Here is an 18,399-nt window from a genome sequence, read left to right as displayed (position 1 = left end):
CACTCAGAGGGTCTGGGGGAGGGAGAGGGGGGAGCAAGAAGTCAAGCGAAGTCTTCCAACAGAGACAAAGGTGTGTTCAGAGGGAAGATCATCCGGGCCGATAGGAGATGCAATCTGATTTTTAATCAGAATGCATTTGTCTAATTTCATCGCAAGTTGGAATGAGCCCTAATAGTTCTCATGAGAGGAACAAATTATTTTGGTTCTGATAAGTTCTCCAATAGGGATATTATTAATGACATGGGAGGGGTGACAAGAATTAGCCCCAGGTGGCGCTCCGTCTCTTTTGTCAACTGAAAAAGGAGCATTCTAATATATAACCTGTCCTTAGTGACATCCTGGCAAAGAGATTAGTAAGTGGGTGATGTTGTCACTTTCTGCTCCCTCGGCTCCTGCGCAGCTTGTAATCCCACTTCCAGAATGGGTAATGTTTTCACTGAGCATGGCAGCCTTTTTAGCACATGCGCAGTACAAACTTCACAGGTGGGGGGAAAATGTTTCTTCCAGATGCTACGGTGGCAGAGAAAAGCACCAGGTTTTTATGGACTGCCCATAAATTTACGCATGGTTGGGAAGCTGCATAGCAGAAAAAAACATAGCGGGTATTTTTGTTTCATTATTTTTCATCTCCATTACATAGACATTAGTTTCTAAAGTTTAAATATTAATTTACTGCCTAGCCCTATGGGGCATTGCCAGAAATTCAGCTCGGGGGGGGGGTATGTACTATTCTTTTGCATGACATTGATCAATCATAAGCAGCAAGCGTCATGTAGCGTTTGCATGACTTTGCCCAATTAAAAGCAGGAGGCGTTATGTAGGGATAAAAGAACAGCCCCCATAGAAAGTCAGAAGAATATGTTTTCTACATTGAATATGTTATGACAAAAAGCTCTTCTCAATGATCTCTGCAGCTATTGTGTAGAGTACAGCAGAGCCAAGTCTCACTACAAACTTTTCCAGCTTTCATCTCTCCACAGTCAGTATGGGGAGAAGGGGTTAAAGCAAAGTTATAGACACCACTTGCAGCTCCTCTTCCACAGTGCTGTCAGATCTGTGGTGCTCCTTATCCACCACCCTGACTGCCGTAACATAAAAGTTGGAAATGTTTGTAATAACACTCAGCTCTACTGTACTCTTACTTCTCCTACATTGACTGCACTGTGTTGAAAGCTGGAGGTGTTGGAAATGAAACTCAAGTCTTCTCTACTTTCATGGTAGCTGCAGAGAACACAGGAGAGAAGGGCTTTCTGTCATTACATGTACATGCCCCCTGAGATGAATCACTAGTAATGCACCAATGGGCTTATCATAAATTAAATTCTTATCTTTATAAGCTAATACCTCGGCAATAGAGATGAGAAATTAAAACAAAAACACTGTTTTTTTCATTTCTATCACCACTATTCCATAATGAGACCAGTTTAACTCGCAAAAACTGGTGAACCATCCTCTTTTAACCCCTTCACAACATATGATGTACATTTATTTCATATGTTGTGTCCCTGACTTAGAATCGGGCTTGCATGCCAAGCCCATATCTTTCCTGGCTACTGATGGTGGAATTATTCCGCCATCACCTGCCTCTAACAGCAATGGGTAGAAAAGTACACTGACTGACCAGGGGAATCATATTGCCAGGTCAGTTTTACTATATAGTAAACATCGTAAATTAAAAGAAAAAAAAGGTGGAATTTCACTTTTTTTGCAATTTCAAGGCACAGCGCATCATATGTTAAAAAGGATAACTTTTCCCCCAAAAAACAAGCCCTGATATGGTTTTGTGAATGCAACAATAGCTATCGATTTTAGAAAGGAATTAAAAGATGAAAGAAAAACAGAAATTGGCCATGGAGTGAAGGGTTAATGACTGCTGTGACGACACAGAATTTAATCTTAATTATGCTAGATGTGTCTTTCATCTTTGGGTCAAGAGACATAGGCTATTGTTCACATGAAAAGAAAAACGGCTAACAAAAGCCGCAGCCAGCTCACCAACCAGACCATCAGATGTGGAGCACGAAAGTAAGTCCTAACCCGGGACTCCAAGCAGCAGCAGATCCAACCATGTATATACTCCAGCTCCAGATAAATGGTAAAAAACTTTTTCTTTATTGATCCAACGTAATAAAAACATGTTGTAATTTTTTGCGTCCCTGAGATGTTCGAACATCTCAGGGACGCAAGAAATTACAACATGATTAATAGGAATATCTCAATGGTATCCAAACACTTCGGTATGATACCGAATACATAATGGAGACACCGCAGCTCTTAGAGTACACGGCATAGAGAGAGTTTTTCCTCAAAGCCGCGGGGGTGATATAAAAAGACGCCTACTTACTAGGGAGGCGTTTTGGATGTACAGTCTGAACACTCGCTTCCCCGCGGGTATGAATAAAAGAAACAAAATACTTTACCATTATTGCTAATTAGGGCAATAGGTAGGTTTGACAATTTTATATTTTGCATTTATGTATGCAATATTTTACTTTTATATGCATTATCTGTTTATGTTTTTTATGCACTTCCAGGACCTGTGTATTTAGTCATGTGACGGATGAAATGCTTGTGATAGGTTCTGAGGTGCTATGTATATAGCTACCATACTATCTGTATTTGTCTTTTATGCACTTCCAGGACCTGTGTATTTAGTCATGTGACGGATGAAATGCTTGTGATAGGTTCTAGGGTGCTATATATATAGCTACCATTTCTGAGATTATCTAGGCATGAGTAAGACCCCCTGTGGTCGAAACGCGTAGCCGTTCTCTGCGCAATCACTTATTCTGTCTGCCATCTGTAAGGATTATCCTGTTTTTATTATGTTGGATCAATAAAGAAAAAGTTTTTTACCATTTATCTGGAGCTGGAGTATATACATGGTTGGATCTGCTATTGTTCACATGAGCCTGAACATTGACTCTTGAAGTGCTGTGTTTTTCTTCAGTGGATCAAAAAACAAAGGCCATTGTTCATACGAGCCTAAACGATGACTTTTGAATTGATTATTGTGTTGCTATCTTTGGTGCAGGGGTGCCGGGTCATTAACCCCTTCATGACCGGGGGATTTTTCGTTTTTCCGTGTTCATTTTTCGCTCCCCTCCTTCCCAGAGCCATAACTTTTTTATTTTTCTGTCAATTTGGCCATGTGAGGGCTTATTTTTTGCGGGACGAGTTGTACTTTTGAACGACATCATTGGTTTTAGCATGTCGTGTACTAGAAAACGGGAAAAAAATTCCAAGTGCGGTGAAATTGCAAAAAAAGTGCAATCACACACTTGTTTTTTGTTTGGCTTTTTTGCTAGGTTCACTAAATGCTAAAAATGACCTGCCATTATGATTCTCCAGGTCATTACGAGTTCATAGACTTCAAACATGACTAGGTTATTTTTTATCTAAGTGGTGAAAAAAAATTCCAAACTTTGCTAAAAAAAAAAAAAAAAAAAAAAAAAATTGCGCCATTTTCCGATACTCGTAGCGTCTCCATTTTTCATGATCTGGGGTCGGTTGAGGGCTTATTTTTTGCGTGCCGAGATGACGTTTTTAATGATAGCATTTCGGTGCAGATACGTTCTTTTGATCGCCCGTTATTGCATTTTAATGCAATGTCGTGGCGACCAAAAAAACGTAATTCTGGCGTTTCGAATTTTTTTCCCGCTACGCTGTTTAGCGATCAGGTTAATACTTTTTTTTAATTGATAGATCGGGCGATTCTGAGCGCGGCGATACCAAATATGCGTAGATTTGATATTTTTTTTATTGATTTATTTTGATTGGGGCGAAAGGGGGGTGATTTAAACTTTTATGTTTTTTTTATTTTTTTCACATTTTTTTAAACTTTTTTTTTTAACTTTTGCCATGCTTCAATAGCCTCCATGGGAGGCTAGAAGCAGGCACAGCACGATCGCCTCTGCTACATAGCAGCGATCTGCTGATCTCTGCTATGTAGCAGAATTGCACGTGTGCTGTGAGCGCCGACCACAGGGTGGCGCTCACAGCGACGGGCGATCAGTAACCATAGAGGTCTCTAGGACCTCTATGGTTACCATCCAGACGCATCGCCGACCCCCGATCATGTGACGGGGGTCGGCGATGACGTCATTTCCGGCCGCCCGGCCGGAAGCGGTAGTTAAATGCCGCTGTCTGCGTTTGACAGCGGCATTTAACTAGTTAATAGGTGCGGGCAGATCGCGATTCTGCCCGCACCTATTACGGGCACATGTCAGCTGTTCAAAACAGCTGACATGTCCCGGCTTTGGTGCGGGCTCACCGCGGAGCCCTGCATCAAAGCAGGGGAGCCGGCATCGGACGGTATAGTACGTCCGATGCCGGTAAGGGGTTAAATAATCAACGTTTTCTAATATGTTGATTACCCATTGTATAAGTCCATATCACTTATTAACCTGCAAACAGTAAAGGGCAAACAATGCAGATTGATTAAATACTCAAACAATGCGAGTTGACCTCATTCCACCTTTCACCTGACCTTTGGATGAAGGCTTGAAGGAGAGTTGTGAACTATAAAAGGGATCTGCCTCTATTCCAGAAGAGACCCTATAGAACAACAGCCAAGGCACCATTGCTCCATCAAGAGGAATACAGATTTGACACTCTGTATACAGTATGCCAACTTAAAGGACCAGGGTCACAGCTGGAGGGATACAGATCTGCTCTGTTGATCATCACTGAAGCCAGGTAGGGACCATCTGGTCACCTAACCCCTTGGAGATGTTCGGAGAAGCCAGGTTGGAACCATCCGGTCCCCTGGCACCATGGAGACGTTCGGAGAAGCCAGGTTGGAACCATCAAGTCACCTGGCCCCATGGAGATGTTCGGAGAAATCAGGTTGGGACCATCCTGTCAGCTGGCCCCATGGAGAAGTTCGTAGAATCCAGGTTGGAACAATCAGTTTACTTGGCCAAGTTCTTTAATGGACTGTTAGCTTTCTAAGTTTATTGTTACCTTCTCTCTGTGGGTTACCAGTATAAGTGGTGTGCCACTGGTGGGGGTAGGCGGCCCTGGAAGCCCCAAAGTCACAGCTGCTCTAATCCCAGCGAGCCAGCGAAAGGGTGAGACTATAATTTGCACCATCTTGTGCATTTGCTGGGACTGTTCTATGTGTTGTCTGTTGGTGGTTCAATAAAATATTACCACACTGTTTTGTCCTCACCCTGTGTTGTCTGAGTAGTATTCTGCCCATGGGGAAGGAGAGCAGGCATTCAGTGGGATGAGCCATTGTCTATGCGGTCTTTCTAAGGACATCTGTGCCAGCAAACAAGAGCACCCACTGACCCTTGTGTCTCCACAACTGCTTTTTACATAATGTTCATTTCCCTCAATAACTCCTGACTTATGATCTATTCAGATAGTTTTTTTAAGTTGCAATTTCAATTTTGGCACACTCATCTTTGTTAGATTTTGTTTTGTTTGTTTTTATTATTTAAACTGTGCCATTTTTTTCTTGCTTTCTATGAGTCAATTATTGTGTGCCAGACTTCTGATTTCCCTTAAGTAAGAAAATACTAAGGGTATTACAAACATTGTTTGTGGTGTCTTTTCAACTGCTGAGGCTTTTGTATGTGGCGCTTCCCAGTGCTTTATTAAAACTGTATGCTATAGGTATGGTATTTTTTAATTAGTGTTCTCATATACTTCTTTACAAAAAAAAAGGCACGAACAAAGAGCATTTGTGTATGGAAAAATGTCACAAAAGTAGCTTATAAAAAAAGGATAAAAATCATGAGATTTTTTTAGAGACCAGAAAAAAAATGATCACAAAATTCAACTAAGCTGCATGGCGGTCAAAGCGGTAATAATAGACTTAAACACGTCTCATTAGTAACACAGACTGCTGCTCTGTCTCTCAGTATGTTTTCGCTCCGTAAATCAGTATGCTCTGATTGACTGCAATGTATACAGTATGCATAAGCCCGTACAAGCTCTGCAGGAAGTCATTTTTTGAGGAGAAAATCTCTCTCTTTGCCGCAAGGGTAAAATTATTGGAAATAATTTAAAAACCAAGTCACCTGTAAGATAAAGAAGATTGTCAGGAAATTTATACACATGCTGGATCCATATATATTATAACTCTTTGTGACTTTCCTGCTACTTTCCAGTCCACTCAGAGAAGGGCACTGGATAAGGAAAATTTATAGGCCCGAATTCATTAGCACTGCTGTTTTGTACCCCAGTCTTAATGAAGCGAGCACTGCAGTAAGATATGCCAAATTCTTTGATGAATTTGTCACATCTTTCAACTGTCCTGCACCACAGTTCGAAATAAACAGTCAGGGCCAGTCATAATTTATGTGATCTTACGGTGTAAATTGTGATGAATTTGTTGGGGGGCACTAAGCCATGCACTGTCCTGCCTGAGAACTGCCAACTTACATTTTCTAAAAGTTGGTGAAGCTAGCCGGGACTGATGTAAAAACACCTAAACGTGCTAAGTTTTTGCACAACTTCAAGTTGCTTTCAAAATTTGGAACATTTTGAGGAGCTTGACGCCAGAATTATGAAGAAAAGGTGATGATGAGTCAGGCTCATAGACTTCAATGACTAATGTAGCCTAAAGATATAAATTGAGAAATTAGACAAATGTTGATAAGAACAGAAAGCTAATCAGATGTTACTTGTTGTGATGATTTACATTTAGTACACTTAACTCCTGTGTTCTTGGTGAAATTTTACTGTAAAGCAGGCCAATTAGATGTGTTAAACTGCTATACATCAATGGAAAAAATTTATGTGTTATGAAAAATTAAGAAAAGTTTTACAATGTATTAGTTTTTGTTTATTTTGCTATACGTTTCAGCATATTTATGTAGCTTTAGAGCAGGTATGGGAAACTTGACTTTCAGGCCATTTATAGCCCACAATATCATTGCCTCATGCTCCCATAACAGATTCCTGGGGACCACAGTGCTTAGACCAGTAGCCCAGTTTTGCAAGTCCTTTAGTTTCTACTTACACTACATGCAAATGTGCATGCAATGAAGAATTACCATATATACTCAAGTATAAGCTGACCCGAGTATAAGCTGAGGCACTTAATTTTGCCACAAAAAACTGGGAAAACTTAATGATTCGAGCATAAGCCAGGTATGCATTGTCCCCTCATCCCTATCCTGGTATGCATCATTCCTCGTGCCTAGCTTTATATGTATGGCCCCCTCATCCCCATCCTTGTATGCATTGCTACCTCATTCCTATCCTGCTATGCATGGCCCCCAAATCCCTATCCTTGTATGCATGGCTACCTCATCCCTTTCCTGGTATACATGGCCCCCTCATCCCTTTGCTGGTATGCATGGCACCCTCCCCCCTATCCTGGTATGCATGGCACCCTCATCCCTATCCTGGTATGAATGGCTCCTCATCCCTATCCTGCTATGCATGCCCCCCTCATCCCTATCCTGGTATGCATGTCCCCCTCATCCCCATTTTGGTATGCATGGCCCCCTCATTCCTATCCAGGTATACATGGCGCCTCATCCCCATCTTGGTATGCATGGTTCCTCATCCCTATCCTTGTATTCATGGCCCCCTCATCACTATCCTTGTGTGCATGGCCCCCTCATACCCATTATTGTATGCATGGTTCATCATCCCTATCCTTGAAAACATGGTTCATCATCCCTATCCTTGTATGCATGGCCCCCATGAGAAAAGCATAAAAAAATCATCCTACTTACCTTCCCTGCATGCCCTCACAGCATCTTGTTCCAGTGCCAGCAGCTCCTGCGGCCAGGTGATCACGTGTCTCCGCTCATTAAGGGAATGAATATTCACCTCTCTCCACACTTATGGGAGTGGAGAAAGGTGAATATTCATAACTCTTTAGTAGCGTCTGGCCGCTGCTGGAATCGGGTGGCTGCGACTGACACTGTGCGCGCTATAAGAGAAATGAATATTCACTGCCAGCGCAGTGAAAAACTGAAATATCAAATGGTCATAAGTATTCAGACCCTTTGACCAGTATTGAGTAGAAGCACCATTTGGAGCTAGTACAGCCATGAGTCTTCCTTGGAATGATGCAACAAGTTTTTCACGCCTTGATCCTCTGCCATTCTTCCTTGCAGATCCTCTCCAGTTCCGACAGGTTGGATGGTGAATGTTGGTGGACAGCCATTTTCAGGTCTCTCCAGAGATGCTCATTTTGGTTTAGGTCAGGGTTCTGGCTGGGCCAATCAAGAATGGTCACAGAGTTGTTCTGAAGCCACTCCTTTGTTGTTTTAGCTGCATGCTTAGAGTCATTGTCTTGTTGGAACGTGAACCTTTGGCAAAGTCTGAGGCCCAGAACACTCTGGAAGAGGTTTTCATCCAGAACATCTCTGTACTTGGCTGCATTCATTTTCCTTCAATGGCAACCAGTCATCCTGTCCCTGCAGCTGAAAAACACCCCTATAGCATGATGCTGCCACCACCATGTTTCACTGTTGGGATTGTATTGGGCATGTAATGAGCAGTGTCGGGTTTTCTCCACTCATACTGCTTAGAATAATCACAAATAAGATCTATTTTCGCCTCATCAGACCAGATAATCTTATTTCTCATAGTCTGGGAGTCCTTTATGTGTTTTTTTTTAGCAAACTCTATGCAGGCTTTCATGTCTTGCACTGAGGAGACTAAACACAGCTGGACTCCAATGAAGTAGTAGAACCATCTCAAGGAGGATCACAAGGAAATGAACACCATGTGACTTAAATATGAGTGTCTGAGCAAAGGGTCTGAATACTTATGACCATAATTCTGTTTTTCTTTTTTAATCAATTTGCTAAATTTTCTACAGTTCTCTTTTATAAGTCAAGATGGGGTGCAGAGTGTACATTAACGAGAAAAAAAAAGAACTTTTTTGAATTTACCAAATGGCTGCATTGAAACAAAGAGTGAAAAATTTAAAGGAGTCAGAATACTTTCCGTACCCACTGTATATACAGCATTCTCAGTGTCTTCTATGTGATGTATAGGTAACAGTCTCCCTGTATCCTATTTGTTGAATTGACAGTAGTCTCAGTGTCTCCTGTGTGATGTACAGTGGGGCAAAAAAGTATTTAGTCAGTCAGCAATAGTGCAAGTTCCACCACTTAAAAAGATGAGAGGCGTCTGTAATTTACATCATAGGTAGACCTCAACTATGGGAGACAAACTGAGAAAAAAAAATCCAGAAAATCACATTGTCTGTTTTTTTATCATTTTATTTGCATATTATGGTGGAAAATAAGTATTTGGTCAGAAACAAAATTTCATCTCAATACTTTGTAATATATCCTTTGTTGGCAATGACAGAGGTCAAACGTTTTCTGTAAGTCTTCACAAGGTTGCCACACACTGTTGTTGGTATGTTGGCCCATTCCTCCATGCAGATCTCCTCTAGAGCAGTGATGTTTTTGGCTTTTCGCTTGGCAACACGGACTTTCAACTCCCTCCAAAGGTTTTCTATAGGGTTGAGATCTGGAGACTGGCTAGGCCACTCCAGGACCTTGAAATGCTTCTTACGAAGCCACTCCTTCGTTGCCCTGGCGGTGTGCTTTGGATCATTGTCATGTTGAAAGACCCAGCCACGTTTCATCTTCAATGCCCTTGCTGATGGCAGGAGGTTTGCACTCAAAATCTCACGATACATGGCCACATTCATTCTTTCATGTACCCGGATCAGTCGTCCTGGCCCCTTTGCAGAGAATCAGCCCCAAAGCATGATGTTTCCACCACCATGTTTTACAGTAGGTATGGTGTTTGATGGATGCAACTCAGTATTCTTTTTCCTCCAAACACGACAAGTTGTGTTTCTACCAAACAGTTCCAGTTTGGTTTCATCAGACCATAGGACATTCTCCCAAAACTCCTCTGGATCATCCAAATGCTCTCTAGCAAACTTCAGACGGGCCCGGACATGTACTGGCTTAAGCAGTGGGACACGTCTGGCACTGCAGGATCTGAGTCCATGGTGGCGTAGTGTGTTACTTATGGTAGGCCTTGTTACATTGGTCCCAGCTCTCTGCAGTTCATTCACTAGGTCCCCCCGCGTGGTTCTGGGATTTTTGCTCACCGTTCTTGTGATCATTCTGACCCCACGGGGTGGGATTTTGCGTGGAGCCCCAGATCGAGGGAGATTATCAGTGGTCTTGTATGTCTTCCATTTTCTAATTATTGCTCCCACTGTTGATTTCTTCACTCCAAGCTGGTTTGCTATTGCAGATTCAGTCTTCCTAGCCTGGTGCAGGGCTACAATTTTGTTTCTGGTGTCCTTTGACAGCTCTTTGGTCTTCACCATAGTGGAGTTTGGAGTCAGACTGTTTGAGGGTGTGTACAGGTGTCTTTTTATACTGATAACAAGTTTTAAACAGGTGCCATTACTACAGGTAATGAGTGGAGGAAAGAGGAGACTCTTAAAGAAGAAGTTACAGGTCTGTGAGAGCCAGAAATCTTGATTGTTTGTTTCTGACCAAATACTTATTTTCCACCATAATATGCAAAAAAATTAAAGAAAAAACAGACAATGTGATTTTCTGGATTTTTTTTTCTCAGTTTGTCTCCCATAGTTGAGGTCTACCTATGATGTAAATTACAGACGCCTCTCATCTTTTTAAGTGGTGGAACTTGCACTATTGCTGACTGACTAAATACTTTTTTGCCCCACTGTATACTTCAGACCTTTCACTGCTTGAGCTCCATAAATGTATTATGGGCAGTGATGAATATCCCAATGTGAGGAGATCTGCAGTGTAATCTGCGTTTGCTCTTGGAACAACTTACAGTTGCAAGTCATTTTTTATGACAAAGAGTCAACTGTGCTCCAGACTGACTGAAATCTGGAAAATCAGTTACAAGTATCAACATCATCAGTACCATCGAACATCACCATACAGAAGCAGTTTAAGCCATCAGAGGGTGAGTTAATTAGTTGTTTGGACAAATATAACAGGATCATTTTCAAGTTGATGATTTCGTATGGCCACAAATGATGTTACAAATATCCAAATGGACTAAAACAGTAATCAAAAGGCACAACATATGTGATGGGGCTGAGAGCATATTAAAGTCAAGCTCACCTAAAGTATAATCAGAACATAGGTACAAAAGTGGAGTACTCCAAATATAATGTCAAAGCCAGAAACTAAGCGGAGTAGCAACAAGCCACCAAAATATAAATAAACATATAATATTTATTATGAAAAATCACATTAAAATCAGATTGAACATGATACATATGAACATAGTACATACAAATGGAGGAGACGTGAAGGTAGGCAAGGAGTGGGTTCGGGGTCAAAAACAGAACCTCAGAAAGCTGGGTAGATAAATATTGCAGGTGCATACAGGTAACACCAAGTGAAAGCCTAAGTCTAAGTAGCTACTAGAATGGTGTACCTGTATGTTAGTGACATAAAAAGCCATAGTACATGACCAGCTGCTTACACATGGTAGGTCCTGATCACTCCAGCCCCCCTTACGGCCCCTGACGCACGTTTCGCATGCTTGCTTTCTCAAAAGGGAGAAGATCCAAAAATATCCAAATGACACTTGACAGAAAAAAGGTTCCCCCCCTCTGCTTTATAGGATGGTTTCACAAGCATGAATAACAAATATTAGTGGTCTGTCTTGCACACATACCTAAATTATTGAACAGCACGCCATCTGGTCAGGCAAGGTATTACAAAAATACACATGATTTTAATGCAAAACATTCCTACTACCTAACATGTAGTTGCACCTTTGGGAGTATTTTAATGGCGTCATTTTATTTAACTTCAAAAGCAATTCGAAAATACTAAGCTGGCTGCAGGGGAAATTTCCTATCCCTTGGGATTCATTCCATCAAAAGACAAGGTCTCTGTAGTCTGGATCACATTTATAGGATATAGACTCCCATAAACTGCATTCTGTAGCTTATTGATGAAGCTGCAGGAAAACTGAGAAATTTGAATTTTCCCTGCAGCCCTTCATGTTCTTTACAGTTTGCTGCTACATGAAAAGGGAAAAAAATTAATACTAACATTATATTAGTGAATTGCTTTGTTAGCATTTTAGAAATACTTTCTTCTAAGCAGAATAAAATGTGAATGCATTGTCAATACAAAATAATAGAATCTCCAAGTATCAATGGTTTTGCAACATTATAATGAATGCAAGTTTTCAGTTATCCACTGAATTTATTTATTATGTTTTGTCGATATAGTGCCATCATATTCCGCATCGCTTTACATACATTATCATCTATGTCCCCTTTGGGGCTCACTATCTACATTTCTTTAGCAGTATGTCTTTGGAGTGTGGATGGAAACCCGAGAACCCGGAGGAAAATGAAGAACCCAAATGAAACCCACAGAAACAAGAGGAGAACATAAAAACTCCTTACAGATGTTGACCTTGGTGGGATTTGAACCCAGGACCCCAGGGCTGCAAAGCCACAGCGCTAACCACTGAACAGTTGGTAGGTTGCTGATTGTGGGGGTAGTCTCTTTACAGGAAGCTCCCAAAATTGCAAGAACTGGATTCCGGAGTGCTGTAAGTTTACACTTAACCAAAGAATAGGTGGTAACTTGCTGATTGCTGAGTGGTCTTACTATTGGGACCACCTCAATCCTAAAAATGAAGTATTGGAATACCCAGTTTGAAAGGAGTGATGGGTACCTCATGCTGTACATAGATAATTAGTGGAGTGGTCATTTAGTGGTTAGTGAGGATTTCATTGATTGAACCACCAGTGTTCATACAGTTCAAAATCATCTTGGGGATAGATGAGAAAAATTGAGGCCAAATTTTCCCAAATTATGTATTTATTCTTATGGAACTTATAAAGTTTTGTGGACAACCGAAAAGGCCAAAATTATTATTAATATTATACATTTTTATAGCGCCATTTATTCCATGGCGCTTTACATGATTATGATCTGCAAATGGTTCTGCTGCAGGAACATTATTAATAAGCAAAAGTGACTTACTTGTGATTCATTGTCTATTCTGCTGCCAGACATGGATGTCAAACATATGAGAACATTGCAAGCTGTGCTTATTGGATGAAATGGTGCCCCCTGTTCTCATGTATTTCACATCCAGAATTGGAGAAGAGACAATACATCTCTAATGAGACACTACAGTGAGGAGATTGACAGGAATAAAAACAAAGACTATTAAAAGGAACCTGTATGTAATATTTAGTCACAACCGATCAATACTTTACTAACATAGTCCGAATAGGGTCAATTTACAAACCAAACTACATGACGTGAGAGCATGGGTCTAAGCCCTGGAAGAACCAAGAATCAAAGTATAATCAGTATAGGGAGGCAGGTGCTTCTTTTTTACTATTATGATTTATTATTTTTTTCTCTTTTATTATTATTTTTGAACACCGTCTGTCAATTCTGCTGAATATGCTTTGGAGTCTAGAGAGATCTCCAAAGAATAATAAACATCTTTTATACACCGATTGGTGAACTTTCGATTTGGATTAATTGAAACTGCTCGCTAGAGATGAGTGGATCTATTGAAATTCATATTCACCAAATTTAACAAAAAAATTCATTTGAGGCATATTAATTTGCATGAATCTCAGTAGTGAAAAACTTGCAATTGCTTTCTAAAATACTTATTTTGGAGAGGAAAGAACTTCGCTAACATAGGACCTTAAACTTTACAGGCAACAGAGAGCGGACCCTGCCTACCATAAGGGTGTGCAATGTACACGCAAGAGAAAGGTTCCCACTCATCATAAGAGCCTACACACTACAGTAGTGACAGCGGGAGGGAAAGAGAGGACCCGATGACCATAAGCGCTTACATGCTACAGGTGAGAGAGAGAAGACCAACTGACCATAAGCACTTACATACTACAGGTGAGTGAAAGCGGACCCGCTGACCATAAGCGCTTACATACGACAGGTGAGTGAGAGAGGACCCACTGACCATAAGCACTTACATACTATAGGTGAGTGAGAGAGGACCCGCTGACCATAAGCGCTTACATGCTACAGGTGAGTGAGAGAGGACCTGCTGACCATAAGCGCTTACATACTACAGGTGAGTGAGAGAGGACCCGCTGACCATAATTGCTTACATACTACAGGTGAGAGAGAGGACAACTGACCATAAGTGCTTACAAACTACAGGAGAGTGAAAGTGGACCCGCTGACCATAAGCGCTTACATACGACAGGTGAGTGAGAGAGGACCCACTGACCATAAGCACTTACATACTATAGGTGAGTGAGAGAGGACCCGCTGACCATAAGCGCTTACATGCTACAGGTGAGTGAGAGAGGACCTGCTGACCATAAGCGCTTACATACTACAGGTGAGTGAGAGAGGACCCGTTGACCATAATTGCTTACATACTACAGGTGAGAGAGAGGACAACTGACCATAAGTGCTTACAAACTACAGGTGAGTGAGAGATGACCCATTGACCATAAGAGTTTACATGCTACAGGTGTCACGGGGCTACCGCGACAGAGAGGTTCCAGAGGATCGCTGCACCCTGGGCCTCGTTCACACACAGTGAACAAAAGCTCTTCACCTGTATTCTGACCTGGCTGCTGTGTGCCACCAGTGCAGAAGTTAATCTAATTGTTGAGTTCCTGAGAGCTTGGTCTCTCTCAGCTGAAGTGGATTTTGTAATCTGATCCTCTATATAGACCAAGTCCTGACTTCAGCTATTGTCAGTGATCAGTTCTACTGCCTGGCTTGGAGGTTGAAGGAGCATAGTGTTGGTGTTGGAGGTTTATTTACAGAGATTGGTGTCTGTTGTTTTGGTTGCATGTTTAACCTGTTTTCCTTCCTAGTTTATTCCTTCTCTTCCCTTCTCTGTGTTTCTCTGTGGTTGTGTGAGCATTTGGTGAGTTTGAGACTATTAGTTACCTTGTCTGTATAACCTGTTATTTGTTGTATTATTACACTGGTGCAGTCCACCTCCTTTGGGGGGAGAGGGGGCCACTGATAGGGCCTGCACAGGAGAAAGGGATACGCTGGCGGCTCGGGCCTCCTAACCATCATAGGTACCCCTGAGATAAGGGAAAGCCAGGGCTCCATTAAAGTGGTAGGGACAGGTGCGGGTCCCAGTACGCCGTCCTGCCCCTTTAACGCCGCTTACGGTGTGACAGTATCACTGTCCTTAAAAATTTTTCTTTGTCCAATATGGACCCCATTGCTGCTTTAGCTGGACAAATGAAGCAACTCAGTCTAGAGGTGGCTGACCTCCGCTCGGAGGTTGTGCCTTCCTGCCCCTTTAACGCCGCTTATGGCGTGACAACAGGTGAGTGAGAGAGGACCCACTGACCATAAGCTCTTACTCACTACAGGTGAGAGAGAGGACCTGCTGACCATAAGAGCTTACACACTACAGGTGAGGGAAAGAGGACCAGCTGAACATAAGCGCTTACATGCTACAGGTGAGCGAGAGAGGACCCACTGACCATAAGCACTTACATGCTACAAGTGAGTAAGAGAGGACCCGTTGACCATAAGCATTTAGCCATTTACACACTACAGGTGAGTGAGAGAGGACCCGCTGACCATAAGCGCTTACATACTACAGGTGAGAGAGTGGACCTGCTGACCATAAGAGCTTACATACTATAAGTGAGGGAAAGAGGACCAGTTGACCATAAGCGCTTACATGCTACAGGTGAGCGAGAGAGGACCCCCTGACCATAAAAGCTTACATACTACAGGTGAGTGAGAGAGGACCACTGACCATTAGCGCTTGCAAACTACAGGTGAGTGAGAGAGGACCCGCTGACCATAAGAGCTTACAAACTACAGATGAGAGAGCTGACCCCCTGACCATAAGAGCTTACATGCTGGAAGTGAATGAGAGAGGACCCACTGACCATAAGCGCTTACATATTACAGGTGAAAGAGAGAGGACCCGCTGACCATAAGAGCTTACATACTACAGGTGAGTGAAAGCGGACCCGCTGACCATAAGCGCTTACATACGACAGGTGAGTGAGAGAGGACCCACTGACCATAAGCACTTACATACTATAGGTGAGTGAGAGAGGACCCGCTGACCATAAGCGCTTACATGCTACAGGTGAGTGAGAGAGGACCTGCTGACCATAAGCGCTTACATACTACAGGTGAGTGAGAGAGGACCCGCTGACCATAATTGCTTACATACTACAGGTGAGAGAGAGGACAACTGACCATAAGTGCTTACAAACTACAGGAGAGTGAAAGTGGACCCGCTGACCATAAGCGCTTACATACGACAGGTGAGTGAGAGAGGACCCACTGACCATAAGCACTTACATACTATAGGTGAGTGAGAGAGGACCCGCTGACCATAAGCGCTTACATGCTACAGGTGAGTGAGAGAGGACCTGCTGACCATAAGCGCTTACATACTACAGGTGAGTGAGAGAGGACCCGTTGACCATAATTGCTTACATACTACAGGTGAGAGAGAGGACAACTGACCATAAGTGCTTACAAACTACAGGTGAGTGAGAGATGACCCATTGACCATAAGAGTTTACATGCTACAGGTGTCACGGGGCTACCGCGACAGAGAGGTTCCAGAGGATCGCTGCACCCTGGGCCTCGTTCACACACAGTGAACAAAAGCTCTTCACCTGTATTCTGACCTGGCTGCTGTGTGCCACCAGTGCAGAAGTTAATCTAATTGTTGAGTTCCTGAGAGCTTGGTCTCTCTCAGCTGAAGTGGATTTTGTAATCTGATCCTCTATATAGACCAAGTCCTGACTTCAGCTATTGTCAGTGATCAGTTCTACTGCCTGGCTTGGAGGTTGAAGGAGCATAGTGTTGGTGTTGGAGGTTTATTTACAGAGATTGGTGTCTGTTGTTTTGGTTGCATGTTTAACCTGTTTTCCTTCCTAGTTTATTCCTTCTCTTCCCTTCTCTGTGTTTCTCTGTGGTTGTGTGAGCATTTGGTGAGTTTGAGACTATTAGTTACCTTGTCTGTATAACCTGTTATTTGTTGTATTATTACACTGGTGCAGTCCACCTCCTTTGGGGGGAGAGGGGGCCACTGATAGGGCCTGCACAGGAGAAAGGGATACGCTGGCGGCTCGGGCCTCCTAACCATCATAGGTACCCCTGAGATAAGGGAAAGCCAGGGCTCCATTAAAGTGGTAGGGACAGGTGCGGGTCCCAGTACGCCGTCCTGCCCCTTTAACGCCGCTTACGGTGTGACAGTATCACTGTCCTTAAAAATTTTTCTTTGTCCAATATGGACCCCATTGCTGCTTTAGCTGGACAAATGAAGCAACTCAGTCTAGAGGTGGCTGACCTCCGCTCGGAGGTTGTGCCTTCCTGCCCCTTTAACGCCGCTTATGGCGTGACAACAGGTGAGTGAGAGAGGACCCACTGACCATAAGCTCTTACTCACTACAGGTGAGAGAGAGGACCTGCTGACCATAAGAGCTTACACACTACAGGTGAGGGAAAGAGGACCAGCTGAACATAAGCGCTTACATGCTACAGGTGAGCGAGAGAGGACCCACTGACCATAAGCACTTACATGCTACAAGTGAGTAAGAGAGGACCCGTTGACCATAAGCATTTAGCCATTTACACACTACAGGTGAGTGAGAGAGGACCCGCTGACCATAAGCGCTTACATACTACAGGTGAGAGAGTGGACCTGCTGACCATAAGAGCTTACATACTATAAGTGAGGGAAAGAGGACCAGTTGACCATAAGCGCTTACATGCTACAGGTGAGCGAGAGAGGACCCCCTGACCATAAAAGCTTACATACTACAGGTGAGTGAGAGAGGACCACTGACCATTAGCACTTGCAAACTACAGGTGAGTGAGAGAGGACCCGCTGACCATAAGAGCTTACAAACTACAGATGAGAGAGCTGACCCCCTGACCATAAGAGCTTACATGCTGGAAGTGAATGAGAGAGGACCCACTGACCATAAGCGCTTACATATTACAGGTGAAAGAGAGAGGACCCGCTGACCATAAGAGCTTACATACTACAGGTGAGTGAGAGAGGACCTGCTGACCACAAGCGCTTATATACTACAGGTGAGTGAGAGAGGACCCCCTGACCATAAGCGTTTACATACTACAGGTGAATGAGAGAGGACCTGCTGACCACAAGCGCTTACACACTACAGGTGAGTGAGAGAGGACCCGTGTTGTGAATTCTGTTGTTGGGCTCCCTCCTGTGGTCATGAATGGTACTTCGGCTGGTTCTGTCCATGGACTTCCTCTGGTGGGTGTTTCTGAGTTTCCTTCCACAGGTGACGAGGTTAATTCGTTAGCTGGCTGCTCTATTTAACTCCACTTAGATCTTTGCTCCATGCCACCTGTCAATGTTCCAGTATTGGTCTAGTTCACTCCTGGATCGTTCTTGTGACCTGTCTTCCCAGCAGAAGCTAAGTTCCAGCTTGTATTTCTTTGGTTTGCTATTTTTCTG

Source organism: Ranitomeya imitator, chromosome 1, assembly GCF_032444005.1.
Source record: "Ranitomeya imitator isolate aRanImi1 chromosome 1, aRanImi1.pri, whole genome shotgun sequence".
Taxonomy (NCBI): domain Eukaryota; kingdom Metazoa; phylum Chordata; class Amphibia; order Anura; family Dendrobatidae; genus Ranitomeya; species Ranitomeya imitator.
The sequence above is the reverse complement of the archived record's forward strand: the minus strand, read 5'-3'. Positions refer to the sequence as shown.